Source organism: Gorilla gorilla, chromosome 19 (genome assembly GCF_029281585.2).
Source record: "Gorilla gorilla gorilla isolate KB3781 chromosome 19, NHGRI_mGorGor1-v2.1_pri, whole genome shotgun sequence".
In the NCBI taxonomy this organism is placed as follows: Eukaryota; Metazoa; Chordata; class Mammalia; order Primates; family Hominidae; genus Gorilla; species Gorilla gorilla.
The window spans coordinates 26,186,944-26,204,364 of record NC_073243.2 but is presented as its reverse complement, the minus strand read 5'-3'; the positions used below and the strand labels follow the sequence as shown (position 1 = coordinate 26,204,364).

The 17,421-nt window shown below is 40.8% G+C and overlaps 1 long non-coding RNA gene across 1 annotated transcript; it reads left to right on the top strand.

The window, feature by feature from the left end:
• The first annotated feature begins 280 nt into the window (after nt 1-280).
• LOC134757534 (uncharacterized) lies at nt 281-14,427 on the top strand. The gene is made up of 3 exons (XR_010131661.1): nt 281-467; nt 3,132-3,195; nt 14,140-14,427. It is a non-coding gene; the product is annotated as an uncharacterized lncRNA (long non-coding RNA).
• The last annotated feature ends 2,994 nt before the right edge of the window (nt 14,428-17,421 follow it).

Below are 17,421 nucleotides of genomic sequence, written 5' to 3'. Positions count from 1 at the left end.
CCCCATCTCTACTAAAAACACAAAAAGTAGCTGGGCGTGGTGGTGGGCACCTGTAATCTCAGCTACTCAGAAGGCTGAAGCAGCAGAATCACTTGAACCCAGGAGGCGGAGGTTGCAGTGAGCCAAGATCACACCATTGCACTCCAGCCTGGGAGCCAGAGCGAGATTCCATCTCAAAAAAAACAAACAAAAACGCCATTAGGACAGATAATGCTGAGCAATGGATGGCCATTGTTGAGTGAATGCCCACCCAGCTTTCTTTCATCGCAGGTGGTGTAATTTCAGTGGCAACTGTGAACATTTTGTTTATTCGTACTGTTCCAACATGGGCAGGTCTGGGCAAACCTACTCCCAAAGTCCAAGGAAGCTGAAAGACCAAAGAAAGAGGCTGACAAATCCAGTCTCTCAGGAACATTTAATAGGGACTTACAAACAGAAACCATGACTGTGTCTCAGGAAGCGGCAAGGTAAGATGGTAGATCCTTGTGTCGTTACCCCCCAGAGCCAGGGCTTATATACCATAAAGAAAGGGTGATTCAGAAGGATGTGTAGAACACTTGAAGTACTATAATCTCAAGGTTGTTGGACCTAAGGGCAGGATTTATGATAAGTACTTGCTGTTACACAAGGAACAATGGAAAAACTAGAAATCTTACAGACATTCTCAGAACAGGGGTTAATCAGAAGCCAACATGGCTGATTGGCACCCACGTTGTTCTGACCTACACACTCCATCCACAATATGGTTCTTAGAATCTCACATTCCCCTCTCTTCCACGATGTTCCCTCAGCCTTTAGGGAGGATGCTTGATGTGGTATAGCTTTAGCAGCTGTGCTTTGCCAATGAAAAACAGATCAGGCCCAGTGGGATTCCAAATCAGGGAGATTCACAGGCTGTTTAATCAGCTCTAGTCTTCAGAATACAGTGACTTTTTTTTTTCTCAGAAGTAAAACAATGAGATACATAACATTAGTAATTTAAATTGTAGTGTCGACAAAAAGAGTAAAACTCTGTAAAATATTTTCAGAGATTTATTCTCAGCCAAGTAATGAGTGACCATGGCCTGTGACACAGCCCTCAGGAGATCCTGAGAACACGTGTCCAAGGTGGTGGGGGTAAAACTTGGTTTTATATATTTTAGGGAGGCATGAGACATCAATCAAATACATTTAAGAAATATATCGGTTTGGTTTTAGGAAGGCGGGACAACTCAGAGCGGGGGGGCTTCCAGGCTACAGGTAAATTTAAACATTTTCTGTTTGACAATTGGTTGAGTTTTTCTGAAGACCTAGGATTAATGGAAAGGAATGTTCAGGTTACGATAAAGGACTGTGGAGACCAGGTTTTATTACGCAGAGGAATCCTCAGATAGCCGACTTCAGAGAGAGAGCAGGTTGTAAAATATTTCTTATTAGACCTAAAAGGGTGCCTGGCTCTTAGTTATTATCTCCTGGATCTACAAAGGAAGAAAAGAAAACAAAGGGGAAAGGAGATTCTCTATAGAATGTGGATTGTTCTCACAAAAGACTTTGCAGGGCAAAGGTACGGCAAGGAAATATAGTTTGGGGTTAAATATTTTTTCCTTGTCTCATAATGTCGTGCCAGGGTGAGATTGAAAAGTAAGTCATGGCTGAGCATGGTGGTTCACACCTGTAATCCCAGCACTTTGGGAGGCCAAGACAGGCGGATCACTTGAGGTCAGGAGTTTGAGACCAGCCTGGCCAACATGGTAAAACCCCGTCTGCACTAAAAATACAAATATTAGCCAGGTGTGGTGGCAGATGCCTGTAATCCCAGCTATTCGGGAGGCTGAGGCAGGAGAATCGGTTGAACCCTGGAGGTGGAGGTTGCAGTGAGCCCAGATCACACCACTGCACTCCAGCCTGGGTGACAACAGTGAGACTCTCTCCAAAAAAAAAAAAAAAAAAAGAAAGAAAGAAAGAAAAGAAAAGTAAGTCACTATATATAGGGTCAAATAAAACCCATCTGATGAGAATTTATGTTTTGTAGGGCACGACTCCCTAGACCCCTTAGGTAGGAATTTGGGCTAGATAAAAATCAGAGTTTAGTCCTCAGTAGAAATATAATGCACACAGGATTACAATGAAAAGAGAATCTGTAAGCCAGAACAACAAAAAAAGAGGCCATTCCATTAAGAAGGCAACTAAAAGCATTGTGAAAAAAAAGTAAACCTGGTTCTTCTTTAGAGACTTGTTGCAGCCAGAAAACAATTCAGGATCAGCCCAAACTGTAGGCAAATAATAAAAACTTGAAAACAATGGCCAGGGCCAGAATCTAAATTTTTCTCTCTCCAGTCTCCTCATTTCTGCCAAGGATAAATCATAGTAGGACAGATTTATTTGCAAAATAAATTTTAGTTTTATTCTACTTTGCCTGATTATTTGCATAAAGTGTCACAAAAATAGTGATCAGTCATGGGCTCCTTTTAAGTTGGCTTTTCTGAAACTTTTGTAAGAAATTTTGGATTCCCTCAAGGCCAGAAGCCAAGCCAAACACTCACCATTAGACTGTGCTTATAATACCTGTATGAATTCCTCTCTTCCCAAAGTCCCAAAATATTCCTCTCTTCCCAAAGTGCCCCATCAGAATGTTTTTCATAAAAACATTTAGGTGAAGAAGACACAAGTACTTTACATAAAGCCTGTTTAAATATTCTAACCTTCATAAACGTATTAACCTTTCCATTTTATTTTCTAGTCCCAGAAACTTTTCTTCTCCAAGACCAACTTTCTTCAAGACCATTTAACCCTGTCTTGAGAAAAAGGCTTTGCGTTGCCAGCAGGCAGTTGAGCCAAGGGATCCAGGCCCTTTCTCCCTCTTTATCTTGATTAACCTGCCTCAGTATTGCTCCAGCAATGTTGGCCGACTTTTTCTTTGGAATTTTCGCCTTCTGATTTTTTTTCCCTCCACTCTGGGGTAAATATAGAAAACCAGTTTGAGGCCCTTTAGTATTGGGGAACTAGCAGGGGCTAACTTTGGTCCACTCAACCTTCTGTAGCATTGTATTAAGACTTTGTTTTAACCCATTAATTTTCATTTTACTCACTGCATTTCTTAATAATTATTTTCAAAATTTCCATTGACTCTCTCCTTTCCTTTTTCCTTTGAGTTTCACTCCATCAGTGTTTTGGACATTGAAGTTAGCAAATGGGAAATTGAGACAGCAAATTTAGGTAAGGCTTCCTGGACTGTCTTTTGGTTTTGCGGCTGTAATGAGGTGCCGAAGCAAAAGGGGTCCCCTTAACCACAGCATTTACTATGACCTGGAGAATGGGCACATTCAGTGGGTGAATATCCCTGTCATTATAAATTTGCCAGTCCTACATGGCTTGGATACAAAACACACCAGCTGCCTTACCTGGGGTGTCCACTTGGCATTTGTGGGTGGAGTTGAGCAGTCTGCCTTCTCAGGGTAAACAGACCTTACAGGCCTTTTATCCAGCCCATCAGGCTGGCTGTTCCCTCGGGAATACCCACCTGTGTGTCTAAATCACATATCTGTGATTATTCAATAGTGAGCTGTGGGGCCTGAATCAACCCAAACATTTTTTTAGTCTGCAGCATTTAAAAGCAAAGACACACATCTCAGACATGTTATTCTCACTACCCACTTCAGTAAAGGTTCCACTGTGAGCTGATGATACCAATCTACTAAATGGAACAATTCCTTCACACTATCCCCTCTGGTTTCCATAGTTACTTGGTTTTGCCCTCCCCTGTGTTGACTACCTTCTTGGTACTCACGGATCTCTTGCCCTGGGCATAACTTTCCCCCTTTGTGGGTAGCTTTGAGGCTAGTGACATGAGCTCAGACAGACCCACATCAGCCTCAAGGCCCAACCCAGCACTCTTTCACTTTCGTGTTAGCTACTACAGATAACGATAACCAAGGGTTTAAATATTTCACTTTTTCCTTGTTGGTTTGCATTTCCTTATATATCCAGTGAACCAGCTCCCCAGGAGTTGAATTCATCTTTAAATTTCACTGCTAATGTTTTCTTTAGTAACTGAGCACAACACACCTGGAGTTCCATACCGTGGATGGCCATATGCCCACCCGGGAATCAAAGATTCTGCATTTTCCACCCTTTTGTCCTTTCTCCTTCTGTTGACTATGATGAGTAGTGTTTTTGTCAACATCCATGTACGAGTTTTTTTTTTAAATATCTGTTTTAAATTATTTGGGGTGTATACTTACAAATGAAATTGCTAGGTAGCTCTGTTTAACTGGGGTAATATATTTAATAATATTTCACTGTGTATTTTGGTGATTGAATGAGATAGTGCATGTAAACTCACTTTGAACACTAAAGAAATCCGTGAGACAAAATATTTTCTAAAACAACCCTTTGCGTTATTGCTTCCCAAAGACACTCAGTGGCTAAAAGCAGAGCTTCTTTTCTCAGGGATATTCTTCTGTTTAAAAATGTGGGTTATCCAAATAGTAGGGATGAACATTCTTCCATGGGACTCAATAAAAGTTTTCATTTGCATTTGCATTATTAAAAAGGTGAGCCTCTTGAGCTAAACTATGGGTTGGCAAAGGCATACAGAGTGAGTGGAATAATGGACTTCGGAGACTTGGAAGGCAGGTAAGGAATAAAAACTACATATTGGGTACAATGTACACTACTCAAGTGGCCGGCAGACTAAATCTTAGACTTCACCAGTGTACAACTCATTCAGGCACCATTTGTACCCCAAAAGCTATTGAAATTTAAAAAATATATACATATATATATATATATATATATATTTTTTTTTTTTTTTTTTTTTTTTTTTTTTTTTTGAGACAGAGTTTTGCTCTTGTTGCCCAGGCTGGAGTGTAGTGGCACAATCTGGGCTCACTGCAACCTCTGCCTTCCAGTTTCAAGCAATTCTCCTACCTCAGCCTCCCGAGTAGCTGGGATTACGGGCACCCGCCACCACACCCAGCTACTTTTTGTATTTTTAGTAGAGATGGGGTTTCACCATGTTGGGCAGACTGGTCTCGAATTCCTGACCTCGTGTCTGCCCCCACCCCGCCCCCGGCCTGGCCTCCCAAAGTGCTGGGATTATAGGCGTGAGCCACTGCACCTGGCCTTAAAAATATATTTTTTTAAAAAAGTGATCCTGGTATAGGCTAGTGCAAACCAAGTTGCTCATTATTAGAAATTGAAGAAAAGCTAGAATTTGCACTGAGATCTGTCTGGCCCCAAACTCCATCTGTTTTGTTGTCATTAATTCTTGAAGGAGCTTACACACTTAAGATACATAGAAGTAGAAAGAGTTTCTAAACAATAAAAGAATTTTCCATTTGTGTAGTTCTGTTTAGATTATAAAGCACTTTCACATAATTCTTATGAACACAAGTGTCTCCTCCAATCAGCATTATCTCTGGATTTTTTTATTCATTCAAAATAGTGCCTGACAAATGTTTGTTTCATTCATTCAAAGAATATTTATCAAGGTCCCCCAAGGTTGCAGGCATTGTGTCATGCCTGGCGAATACAGAGACATAGGAAATACCCTTTTCCTTCAAGTAGTTCACAGTCTAGGGGAGGAACCGGCCCATGGGAAAACAGTCTGGTGAATGTTTTGCCCAGTTTGCTAGAGAGACAGAGTAGAGGGAGGCCAATTCAGGCTAGAGGTGAGTCTCAAAGAATGAGAATGAATAAATGAACGCGTGCATGAATACATGGCTCAAAATGCTTTACCATTAAGATAAAGCTCCACCTTCTTAACAAAAAGAACCACAATAGGCCCCTTCATTATCTGAATACCAGCGAATGCTTCAATTCAATATGAATCACCGGTATATTGAGCACCTACCACATGCCAGGCAATACACTGGAATCTCCATACCAGGGGACATGGCAGAGTTAGATCAGAAGTCAACAACTTCATCTAGAAAGGGCCAGATAGTAAATATTTTGGGCTTCGTTAGCCATGCTGTTTCCGCGGCAGCAGTGGTGGTTTCTGCGCCACTCTGCCATTGTAGTTCAAAAGCAATCACAGACAATATGTAATCAAAAAGGGCATGACCTTGCTCTGATACACCTTTATTTATAAAAACTTTTGGCCAGTAGGCAATAGTTAGCCAACCCCCTGAATTAGATAAACAAAGCTCCCGATCTAATGGTGTTGACAATCTACCCATCCTACTTCCCATCAAACTGTAGCTGTCTTTCTACATGTGATGTGTTCCCTCCACCTCCACACTTCGGTCCCTGCTTCTCCATCTGCTTGGAGTGACTTTTCCACCTTTTAACTCTCTGTCCTTCCCCCGAATATCTCTTCAACCCCAATCCCTACACACAGGACACGCTTCATTACCTGGTAAAGTCCTGCCAAGTCTTTCAAGGGATGGCTAAGTTGCCTTTTCATGTATTTTGCTAAGTTGTTAAGTCTTCCAAAAAATAATGTAGCAACCTCTTTGACAATTACATTTTACAAATGCTTTCTTTGGCAAAGAACACGAGAATTTACAATTCTCAAAATTAGACATTTTATGAGTGCTTCACTTCAACTTTTTAAATAACCTACATGGTTATTAAATAGTATCTGCTTTTAAAAGTATTTGGAGTAAAGTTTTTACAGCCATGCTCCATGGCTTAGAACTTTGACGCTTCAATCATTCATTCTTATGTGTTGAAATCAAGGCACATTTATTTATTGAAGAATACATTGGCCCTGAAAAAAGGGAAGACCGGGGAAAAGTCATTCTAAACAATACCAGGAGGTACAAAGTGTAGTAGTGGGGTGGGCTTATATTTAGATATACTTTGTCTTAATGAAACTGCCTTTGCAAAGATGATGACAGTGAGAGAAGTCTAGCATGGCTGATTCCATTTTGCTTCTAGCCTCACAGGCTGGCCACCCTCATTCATTTCTTGGAGTAGGACAAGCTAACTATGGGATGAATTTTGTTCATAGCTTAACTTTGAGGCAAGGGTGATAGTAGCCCCTCCCTAAAACTGACCCCTTTCTTATTCAGGGATTGAAACTTGCCTTTATAAGACTAATGAAAGGCAACAAGAATAGGATTATGGGAGGGGCCTGCATTCTGCTGAAATGTAGGCATAGCTTACCTTTCTATAGTCATTTACTGTGACAGAGATCACAAGATTTGTAACTTCCCCAATTGCTCCTACAGATAACATCACTATTATAGAACCTAAGAGTGGTCTTTTGAGATATTTTTTAGACTTCTGCATTCTGGCAACCTACTGACTCCACCAAGACCCATAACTCATGGCTCCCCAGCCAGAGGCTCAGTGCACGAGGACCATTTTCCACACCCTTATGATTTCTCCCCCAACCAATCAGGGGCACCCATTCCCTAGCCCCTGCCTGCCAAATTGCCCATAAAAACCCTAGCCTGTGAGTTCTCAGGGAGATGATTTGAGTAATAAACTCTCACCTTCTGCCCGAGTAGCCTTGCATTAATTAAACTCTTTCTTTAATGCAATACCACTAACTCAGTGAATTGACTCTATCTGTGCAGTAGGCAAGAAGAACCCACCAGGCAATTACATTAACCTACTCAACTTCTATTTAAAAATTTAATCATTCCCATTGTTCTGTCCTTAATTGGAAAAACAGGACACTTGTACAATAGGTACTTGTTAGAGAGTATACCGTGGAAGGCAATGTTGCTCAAATCTTAATAAAACCACGATTAAGACTAATTGTTCAACATTTAACCATAATTGAACAACATTAATTGTTCAACTCAGATTCCCACGAAGAATGAGAAAAGGTAGAACCCCGCAATTCTTAAACCTAAGATTGATCAATAAACAACTGCCAAAACGGAGAATTGGGGTTCATCTTAATAGTAGATGGAAGTGGACTCTGAAAATCCTTCCTCAGCTTCACATCCTGGTACCCCTTGTCTTCACCCTATGAAAATGCCTGGGAAAAGTTAAAAAGGTGTTTCAATTTTTTAAAGAAATCCCCATCATTGGTCTAGTTCAGAGACTCAGGGTCTCTACCAGTCAGTTCTTTCTTATCCCTCCGATTTTAGCTAAAACACTTCCTTAAACCCGCAATTGAAAGTAGTCATTTTCTTTTTTCTTTTTTCTTTTTTTTTGAGACAGAATTGCACTCTGTCGGGCTGGAGTGCAGTGGCGCAATCTCGGCTCACTGCAACCTCCACCTCCTGGGTTCAAGCAATTCTCCTGCCTCAGCCTCCCATGTAACTGGGATTACAGGCATGTGCCAACTTGCCTGGCTAATTTTTGTATTTTTAGTAGAGACAGGGTTGGCCAGGCTGGTCTCAAACTCCCGACCTCAGGTGATCTGCCTGCCTCAGCCTCCCAAAGTGCTAGGATTAAAGGTGTGAGCCACTGTGCCCAGCCAAAAGTAGTAATTTTCTAGCATAGGAGTTTATCTATTTTCTACTAAACATTTAATTCAATAAATATGATCTTGTTTAAATGTTTCCTTATTCACAGTCTGTGCCCCTCCATTAGAATGTAAGCCACATGAGAGCAGGCACTGTGTCTCCCTTGGTCACAGCTGCTTCCACAGCAACTAAAGCAGGACATGTAGAAATCACCACTAAATACATACTTACGTGTGTGTACAAATACGTACACTTAAGAATCTTCGGCTGGGTGCGGTGGCTCACGCCTGTAATCCCAGCACTTTGGGAGGCCAAGGCGGGTGGATCACAAGGTCAGGAGATCGAGACCATCCTAGTTAACACAGTGAAACCCCGTCTCTACTAAAACTACAAAAATCAGCTGGGCATGGCAGCGTGCGCCTTTAGTCCCAGCTGCTGGGGAGGCTGAGGCAGGAGAATGGCGTGAACCTGGGAGGCGGAGCTTGCAGTGAGCCGAGATCGTGCCACTGCACTCCAGCCTGGGCGACAGAGTGAGACTCCATCTCAAAAAAACAAAAACAAAAACAAAAAACAAATAAAAAAAGAATCTTCAAAATAGTGAAAACTTGAAAACAATCTAACAGTCCAAGTTAAATAAATGCATGGATATTATGAACTACATGCAACAATTTAAAAAATTGAGCTAAATCAATATGTATTGACATGTAAAGATGTTTAAAGTATATTGATAATTGAAAGAAAACAAAGTCATAGGGCAATAAATATTGCATGATTCTACTTATTTTTAAAAGATTTATGTGTCTACTTGTGTAAAAGACATGTATTTGTATATGTATTAAATGTATTATAAACATTAAATGTAAGGGTCACATAAAACCTTTGCACAAATTACAAAAAGGTATCCCTTCCTCAAGATAGTTTACTTCAAGCTATCATAAAATTATAGTGATATTCTGACTTTGTTAGATCAAGGCATTTTACTGCCTTCTGCCAAAAAATTGTCATGATAACTACACAAATCTACGATGTCTAGGTGTGGTACCCTGCGCTGTTTATATCCTACAAAACCACACATTGAAGTGCTTTAAAAAAAATCTGAAAGCAACCCATTGTATTGTTACTATTCAGTATCTCCAGGGGTAAAGTAGGAGTGGAGTGAAGGGGAAGGGTTGCATTTATATTTGACTTTCTTACATCTTTTCAATGTTTGAATCCTTTATGATGAGACTATTCAGGTAATACTTGGATTTCAAAAATAAAAAGACAATAAAAAAAGAACCAATAAAAGCAACTAACAAAGACTCTAATCACCAAATATTTTAAAAATCATTCTCTGTCTTATAAACCAGAAAAAAAACATTTAGAAAATGGAAGGGGTTGGAAATCCTATTTACAATGACAAAAAGAATGATAAAACAATTAGAAATAAATGTGACAAGAATTGTGAACTTACATTTACCCTATGACACAGCTATTTAGCTTGTAAATATTTACCCAAGGCAAGTGAAAACACATATCCACAAACACACTTGTATAAGTGTTTTATCAGCTCCACTCATGAGAACCCCGAACTGGAAACAACCTAAAGGTCCATCAACAGGGAAATGTATAAAAAATATTATGAAATTGAAAGTATTGTATGATACTACTAAGGAATAAAAAGAACAAACTACTAGCATACAATTACATGGATGAGAAAAGAAGCCAGACACAAAGAAATGCACGGTGCCTGGCCCAGGCGCGGTGGCTCACACCTGTAATCTCAGCACCTTGGGAGGCTGAGATGGGTTGATCATGAGGTCAGCAGATCGAGACCATCCTGGCTAACATGGTGAAAACCCGTCTCTACTAAAAATACAAAAAAGCTAACTGGGCGTGGTGGCAGTCACCTGTAGTCCCAGCTACTCGGGAGGCTGAGGCAGGAGAATGGCGTGAACCTGGGAGGCGGAGCTTGCAGTGAGCCGAGATTGCGCCATTGCACTCCAGCCTGGGCAACAGAGCCAGACTCTGTCTCAAAAAAAAAAAAAAAAAAGAAAAAAGAAAAGAAATGCACAGTGCCTGATGACAATGGACAATTGCATTTACGTGAAGTTTAGAACCGGTGACACGAATCTCTAGGGTCAGGCAGCAACACGAATCTCTAGGGTTGTGGCAGGCCAGGTTTCCATGAGCAGCCAGAACAGACAGTTTCCACTAACCCTTTACTGTAATTCTTATGAGTGTATAAGTTAGACATTAAAGACCTGGAGAAACTGGTACCTGAGTACAAGGCCTGGAATGTAAAAACAACCCCATTAAGACCCCACCTGGGGTTTCTCAGACCCTAAAGTCTGATCAAGTAAGAATAGCATTCTTACACATACACTTCGTTGCAGGGCCCATTTAAGATTTAAAAATCTTCCAAGGTTCTAGAGAAAGCTTTCCAAACCCTAGACCCTAGTTAAAGATTAGATATAGATGGAATGAAACACTTCTACTGGTAGGTGCATTTCCACACATAGGCATAAAACTTTAAATGTATATAAGCACTAGAATAAAACCTTCAACTTTGAGTTGGTCTGGTGAGTTACTCTGAACTTCTCCCTGTCACCAGTTGCAGAAATCAACTCCCTTCTTTCCCAGTCTGTCTGCATCTCATTATTGGACAGTAGCAACTTGCTCTGTCCAGGAACAGGGTGATAAAAAGCAGGTGGTGATTGCTTGCAAGGCATGGTGATTGACTGGAATGGGGCACAAGGAACTTGCTGGGGCAAAGAACTGTTCTGTGTCTTGATGGGTGTTGGTTGACTACATGAATGGATACATCTGTTAAAAGCATCAAAGTTTCAGATGTGTGCATTGACTGTTGGTAAATTCAAATGCAATGTTCAGATCTGTGTATTGACTGTTGGTAAATTTTATCTCCATAAAAAATAAAAAGAAAATGTTTAAAAAACTCTTGTCAAGAATTATATAAAAGGTGGGGCAGGAGGGACTTTCCTTGAAGAAATGTCAGATTTCTAGTTGGTTACAAAACATAAAGGAGGCAAACGTTTTTCTGCATGTTTGCACAGTTGGTTTCAATTCTGTCACATGTTAAGACAGAATGAGACTTCTGCATGCTTTTTGTTGTTGTTGTTGTTTTGTTTTGTTTTTGGAACGGAGTTTCGCTCTTATTGCCTAGGCTGTAATACAATGCCATGATCTTGGCTCACCACAACCCCTGCCTCCCAGGTTCAAGCAATTCTGCCTCAGCCTCCTGAGTAGTTGGGATTAAAGGCATGCACCACCATGCCTGGCTATTTTTTTATTTTTAGTTGAGATGAGGTTTCTCCATGTTGGTCAGGCTGGTCTCGAACTCCCGACCTCAGGTGATCTGCCTGCCTCAGCCTCCCAAAGTGCTGGGATTACAGGTGTGAGCCACCGCGCCCAGCTTGAGACTTCCGCATGTGTAATAATCACTCTCCATAATAGCAGGCCCTGGTAACCATCTTACACTCGTTAGCAGAGGCTTCAGAAGCTTATGCAAATCTAGTTCACAGGACATCACCTAATTCCTGAGACACATCCACATCCACGGCTCTCTAATGATGGCAGATGGCATTCTGCAGATAAAAGTGCAAGACTTCAAGAGAGAAACTGTCAAATCTTACATAATCCATCTAGGAATGTGTGGAGTAAATAAACAAATAACAATAACATCAATGGGAGCAAAACTTAAGTAGCTATGCGTTGATTTTACATAAATTTCCCAGTAGCAGAATAGGGAGATTAGAAGGAAGAAGAATATCACTTAGAAGCCAGCGACAATATCCCTCCATATCTGTGCGTCACAGCCCAGGCTCGCACTGGGGCCGTGCAGGGAACGGCAATAGCTCCTTCCTATTCCCTGATGGCTCAGAAGCGGCTCCGGAAGAGGCTGAAGCAAACACCAGCTGCTCAGACTTCATTTTTCCCTCCTGACTTTATCCTTGTGCTTTGTTCAAACTCTGGAATGGAGATAATAATGGCACCATGGCTCTGTCTGTGAGAAAACCTCACATGGAGGTTAGCCTTACTTTTTTTTTTTTTTTCTTGGAATGGAGTCTGGCTGTGTTGCCCAGGCGGGAGTGCAATGCTGCGATCTTGGCTCACTGCAACCTCTGCCTCCCAGGTTCAAGCGATTCTCCTGACTCAGCCTTCCAAGTAGCTGGGATTACAGGCGTGCACCACCCACCTGGCTAATTTTTGTATTTTTAGTGGAGACAGGGTTTCACCATGTTGGCCAGGCTGATCTTGAACTCCTGACCCCAGGTGATCCACCCATCTCACCCTCCCAAAGTGCTGGGATTACAAGCATGAGCCACCATGCCCGGCCGAGGTTAGCCTTACTTTTCAACTACCATCACAATAAATCATTAACTTTTCCACATGAAACCTACAGTACTAGGGAGCTTGCCCCATGAAAGGGTCGGACCAGAGCATCTAAAAACAGGAGACAAGAGGAGGAGAGACCCCCAAGCAAGAAGCCCAGCCTCCCTGAGGCCTCTTCCCTCTCAGTTCCCCATCCCTCACACCCACCTCATGTCCTGTAGGCAGCTCCGTTATCATTTACTTACTCCAGGAATAACCACACAGTTGTCTAAGTAGCTTGTGCATATAAAATGTGGTCTCTGCTCCCAGGGCCAGCTAAAGGCAATGTGTCAAAGGAATTTCTAAGTATCAAGGCAGATTGAGCACAAATGTATAACTTGACTGCTCCCTGCTCCCCATCCCATTCCTGACTTCCCAAATTGCAACTAAAACTATCAGTGAAATATCAGAATATGGGGAAATTCTATGAGAAAGTTGAGAAAGAATGACACCCACATACCATTCATTCAGCAAGTTCCAGGCACTCCCCTGGGTGCTGTGCTGTATACTGTAAACATTCAGCTATCTCTGCTGAATATAGAGGAGAAAGCATGAGTCTAATGAATAGGACTTTGAAATAGATATTCTCTTCCTGGGATCCTCTAATGAATGGTTTATTTGAAAACCCACTCACCAACTGTGAGCTCCCTGACAATCTGTGCACATGCACACACACGGCCTCTCATAAATTTTTATCGTCTCACTTTAAAAAGTAAACTGAAAGAGCCAAGAGCAGTGGCACATGCCTGTTGTCCCAGCTACTCAGGAGGCTCAGGCAGAAGGATCGTTTGAACCCAGGAGTTTGAAGCTATGGCGCACTATGATCATGCCTGTGAAGAGCCCCTGCACTCTAGCCTGGGCAACAGAGAGACCCCATTTCCAAAAAAAAAATGTAAACCAAAAGAATTGAAATCAGGGACTTGAACTGATCTTTGTACACCCATTTTCATTACAATATTATTCACAATAATTGAAAGGTGGAAGCAACCCATGCCCATCAATGGATGAATGGATAAACAACTTATGGTCCAGACATACGATGGAATATTATTCAGCCTTGTAAAAGAATGAATTTCTGATACTTGCTACAGCATGGGTGATCCTTAAAAACATTTTCCTAAGTGAAATAAGCCAGACACAAAAAGGATAACTATTGGATGATTCCACTTACATGAGGTACTTCAAATAGTTAAATTCTTCGAGAAAGAGGAATCATGCTTACCAGGGACTGCGGGGAGGGGGGAATGGGGAGTTAGAGTTTAATGGGTACTGAGTTTCAGTATGAGATGATGAAAAATTTCTGGAGATGCATGGCAGTGATGATTACACAACAATGTGAATGTACTTATCACCACTGAACTGTCTACTCAAAAATGATTCAAATGATAAATTTTGTATGCTGTATATTTTGCCACAGGAAAGAAAATGGCCAGCAAATGATAACCAGACACTTGAAATGTCCTCTAATCGACAGAGAGAAAACCAAACTAGTATAAATAAGGGACCCGGGTTATGCAGAAATGACTCCAGGAGCAAAGGAAAGATCTACATCTTTATCTGGATCTGTATCAGTGTCTTTAGTAGAATGAAAGGAGATATTTCACCTGCCTGGACCGCGAATTGCAAAAGGAACAACATTCCACACAAAAGAATTGTCCAAGAACAAGGAAAGAACTTTTAGAAATTAAAGTATTTGAAGTCCTTGCCCATGCCTATGTCCTGAATGGTAATGCCTAGGTTTTCTTCTAGGCTTTTTATGGTTTTAGGTCTAAAGTTTAAGTCTTTAATCCATCTTGAATTAATTTTTGTATAAGGTGTAAGGAAGGGATACAGTTTCAGCTTTCTACATATGGCTAGCCAGTTTTCCCAGCACCATTTATTAAATAGGTAATCCTTTCCCCATTGCTTGTTTTTCTCAAGTTTGTCAAAGATCAGATAGTTGTAGATATGTGGCATTATTTCTGAGGACTCTGTTCTGTTCCATTGATCTATATCTCTGTTTTGGTACCAGTACCATGCTGTTTTGGTTACTGTAGCCTTGTAGTATAGTTTGAAGTCAGGTAGCATGATGCTTCCAGCTTTGTTCTTTTGGCTTAGGATTGACTACTTTAAAGTAGTTTTTTCCAATTCTGTGAAGAGAGTCATTGATAGCTTGATGGGGATGGCATTGAATCTATAAATTACCTTGGGCAGTATGGCCATTTTCATCATATTGATTCTTCCTACCCATGAGCATGGAATGTTCTTCCATTTGTTTGTATCCTCTTTTATTTCATTGAGCAGTGGTTTGTAGTTCTCCTTGAAGAGGTCCTTCACGTCCCTTGTAAGTTGGATTCCTAGGTATTTTATTCTCTTTGAAGCAATTGTGAATGGGAGTTCACTCATGATTTGGCTCTCTGTTTGTCTGTTATTGGTGTATAAGAATGCTTGTGATTTTTGTACATTGATTTTGTATCCTGAGACTTTGCTGAAGTTGCTTATCAGCTTAAGGAGATTTTGGGCTGAGACAATGGGGTTTTCTAGATATACAATCATTCTAAAACACCAAAAGCAATGGCAACAAAGCCAAAATTGACAAATGGGATCTAATTAAACTAAAGAGCTTCTGCACAGCAAAAGAAACTACCATCAGAGTGAACAGGCAACCCACAAAATGGGAGAAAATTTTCGCAACCTACTCATCTGACAAAGGGCTAATATCCAGAATCTACAATGAACTCAAACAAATTTACAAGAAAAAAACAAACAACCCCATCAAAAAGTGGGCAAAGGACATGAACAGACACTTCTCAAAAGAAGACATTTTCTTAATCCAGTCTATCATTGTTGGACATTTGGGTTGGTTCCAAGTCTTTGCTATTGTGAATAATGCCGCAATAAACATACGTGTGCATGTGTCTTTATAGCAGCATGATCTATAGTCCTTTGGGTATATACCCAGTAACGGGATGGCTGGGTCAAATGGTATTTCTAGTTCTAGATCCCTGAGGAATCGCCACACTGACTTCCACAATGGTTGAACTAGTTTACAGTCCCACCAACAGTGTAAAAGTGTTCCTATTTCTCCACATCTTCTCCAGCACCTGTTGTTTCCTGACTTTTTAATGATTGCCATTCTAACTGGTGTGAGATGATATCTCATAGTGGTTTTGATTTGCATTTCTCTGATGGCCAGTGATGATGAGCATTTTTTCATGTGTTTTTTGGCTGCATAAATGTCTTCTTTTGAGAAGTGTCTGTTCATGTCCTTCGCCCACTTTTTGATGGGGTTGTTTGTTTTTTTCTTGTAAATTTGTTTGAGTTCATTGCAGATTCTGGATATTAGCCCTTTGTCAGATGAGTAGGTTGCGAAAATTTTCTCCCATTTTGTAGGTTGCCTGTTCACTCTGATGGTAGTTTCTTTTGCTGTGCAGAAGCTCTTTAGTTTAATGAGATCCCATTTGTCAATTTTGTCTTTTGTTGCCATTGCTTTTGGTGTTTTGGACATGAAGTCCTTGCCCACGCCTATGTCCTGAATGTAATGCCTAGGTTTTCTTCTAGGGTTTTTATGGTTTTAGGTCTAACGTTTAAATCTTTAATCCATCTTGAATTGATTTTTGTATAAGGTGTAAGGAAGGGATCCAGTTTCAGCTTTCTACATATGGCTAGCCAGTTTTCCCAGCACCATTTATTAAATAGGGAATCCTTTCACCATTGCTTGTTTTTCTCAGGTTTGTCAAAGATCAGATAGTTGTAGGTATGCGGCGTTATTTCTGAGGGCTCTGTTCTGTTCCATTGATCTATATCTCTGTTTTGGTACCAGTACCATGCTGTTTTGGTTACTGTAGCCTTGTAGTATAGTTTGAAGTCAGGTAGTGTGATGCCTCCAGCTTTGTTCTTTTGTCTTAGGATTGACTTGGTGATGCGGGCTCTTTTTTGGTTCCATATGAACTTTAAAGTAGTTTTTTCCAATTCTGTGAAGAAAGTCATTGGTAGCTTGATGGGGATGGCATTGAATCTGTAAATTACCTTGGGCAGTATGTGGCACATATACACCATGGAATACTATGCAGCCATAAAAAATGATGAGTTCATGTCCTTTGTAGGGACATGGATGAAATTGGAAACCATCATTCTCAGTAAACTATCGCAAGAACAAAAAACCAAACACTGCATATTCTCACTCATAGGTGGGAATTGAACAATGAGATCACATGGACACAAGAAGGGGAATATCACACTCTGGGGACTGTGGTGGGGTGGGGGGAGGGGGGAGGGATAGCATTGGGAGATATACCTAATGCTAGATGACGAGTTAGTGGGTGCAGTGCACCAGCATGGCACATGTATACATATGTAACTAACCTGCACAATGTGCACATGTACCCTAAAACTTAAAGTATAATAAAAAAAAAACTTCCGAACACAATAACTAAACATTAAAAAAAAAAGAAGACATTTATGCAGCCAAGAAAACACATGAAAAAATGCTCACCATCACCAGCCATCAGAGAAATGCAAACCAAAACCACAATGAGATACCATCTCACACAAGTTAGAATGGCAATCATTAAAAAGTCAGGAAACAACAGGTGCTGGAGAGGATGTGGAGAAATAGGAACACTTTTACACTGTTGGTGGGACTGTAAACTAGTTCGACCATTGTGGAAGTCAGTGTGGCAATTCCTCAGGGATCTAGAACTAGAAATACCATTTGACC